The sequence below is a fragment of the Tupaia chinensis genome, unplaced genomic scaffold (genome assembly GCF_000334495.1).
Source record: "Tupaia chinensis unplaced genomic scaffold, TupChi_1.0 Scaffold000129_1, whole genome shotgun sequence".
NCBI lineage: Eukaryota > Metazoa > Chordata > Mammalia > Scandentia > Tupaiidae > Tupaia > Tupaia belangeri.
This window is the reverse complement of record NW_006159598.1, coordinates 514,838-516,998: the sequence shown is the minus strand read 5'-3', so window position 1 is coordinate 516,998 and position 2,161 is coordinate 514,838.

Below are 2,161 nucleotides of genomic sequence, written 5' to 3'. Positions count from 1 at the left end.
AGGGGACTGGGTGGGGGACCACGGCCAGCAGCGTGTCCTGGACAGGGGTGCCCCACTGAAGCCTTGACCCACAGTGAGGCCCCAGGACTTTGCGTCTGAGTTTGTCGGGAAGACGAAGGGACAAGGGAGGTCTAGACTGGCCTCCAGCCGGGGACCCAGGCTGTCTGCAGGTCTAGCTTTGTAGACTCGGGAGACCTGAAGTTCTGAATGCCTGGGGTTCTGGGGGCCCCAGAAGGGCGGAAAGCACTAGGGTTCCAGAGTGTCTCGGGCCGGCAGTTTTAGAATCTGGGCCGATGGTTCTAGAACGACTGGGATCCAATCAAGCAGCTGCTTCCCAAAGAGGGGATAGCCTGGGGCCAGCAGGTGGCGTGGTGGCTAAGGCACTGGATTCCCACAGGACTGCGTGGGAGTCCCAGACCTGGCAGCTCGAAACCCACACAAGGCACGAACGTGTGTGTGTTGGGGGGTTGTACACACCCAAAATCTTGAGTGGAGAATGGAGAAGTGATTGTGGCTTGCCTGTCCCCCCTAGGGAGGTGATTTTTCACTTTCCTTCTCTCTGGCTCTATCCGGTAAGCATATGTGCCCTGTGGCAAAAAAAAGAAAAGAAAAAGAAAAAGTGACGGCCTCCAGACATGGGGGGCTCCAGCTGGGAAAAGGCCCCGTGTTCTGTGTGACCTGAGGTCAGTTCCTTCTGCTCTCTGCACCTCCTCCTTCCTTAAACAAGCCGGGGTGGGCTCTAGGCAGCTGCTGGGGCTTTTCAGGGTTCCTAGACACTAGAAACCTCCCTCTCAAATACAGAGCCTTGGACCATCAGTGAAGCTCCTGCCTCCGGAATATAGAATGCAGATTTCAAGTTCCAGAGCCCAGAAATAAGACAGCAGGTTCCAGAAGAGATACGCCCAAGCTCCAGTCTCTAAATTCATACTCTTCTGTCAAGATTCCAGGAATCTCGGAATCATGGGAGCCAGGCCCCCATCTCCCAGCCCAGCCTCTTAAAAATGTAATGCAGGAGGGACCAGCAGGTGGCATGGTGGTTGAGGTGCTGGACACTCCCACATGGCTGACCATGGCTCGAGTCCCGGACCTGGCGGCTTGCTTTCTCACTTTCCTCTCTCTCTCCATGTGTGTCACTCTCTTGAATGAATAAATAAAATTTTAAAAAAAGAATAAAAAATATGTAATGCAGGAGACCAGCAGGTGGCATGGTGGTAAGGGCGCTGAACTCCCACATGGCCGACGGTGGTTCGAGTCCTGGACCTGGCAGCTTGCTTTCTCACTTTCTCTCTCTCTCACTCTGTCCCTCTTTGGTCAAATTTAAATAAATAAATATAAATAAATAAAGTTGAATAAAATAATTCTAAAAAATTTAAAAATAATTTTTAAAAAATGTAATGCAGGAGACCAGCAGGTGGCGTGGTGGTTAAGGCGCTGGACACTCCCACATGGCTATCCACGATTCGAGTCCTGCACGTGGTGGCTTGCTTTCTCATTTCTCTCTCTCTCTCTGTGTGTGTGTCTCTCTCTGGTAAAATTAAAATAAATGAATGAAAAAAAACGTTTTAAAAAATATGTAATGCAGATTTAGAACTCCAGACTTCAGACTCCAAATCTCAGAGTCTATACCCAGACTCTAGAATCCAGACCCCAGAATCAACACCATCATTGTACTTCAGGCCCCAGGCTTCTTGCACCAGGTACAAACGATCCTGACCTAACATCCCAGATTCTAAACACCAGACTCCAGACTCCTAGTCTGCACTCTAGATTCCAACACTGAGGATCCAGAATCCAAGCCTGAGACCTGCCACTTGAAGGCCAGATTCCAGGATCCAGATCCCAGACCCTGAATCCAGACTTCAAAATCCATCCTCCAGATTTTGGGTCATAAATACCAAGCTTGAGACTTCCAGATTCAGAATCCAAGACAGATCTAGAATCGGATATCCAGAACCCAAACCCAGACACAGGAAGTATGACTCCAGACCCCAAATTCCAGGCTCTGTTTTTCAAAGCCATCCAATGCTCTATTTCCCCTCCCCCTTGAGAAACTGCCCCTAGCGGGGAATTCCTCCTTGTTGACTCAGACTATAGCTTCCGTGTAATAAATGCTCATTAGGCCTGGGACCCCACCTCACCAGCCACCAAAGCGTCCTCTCCT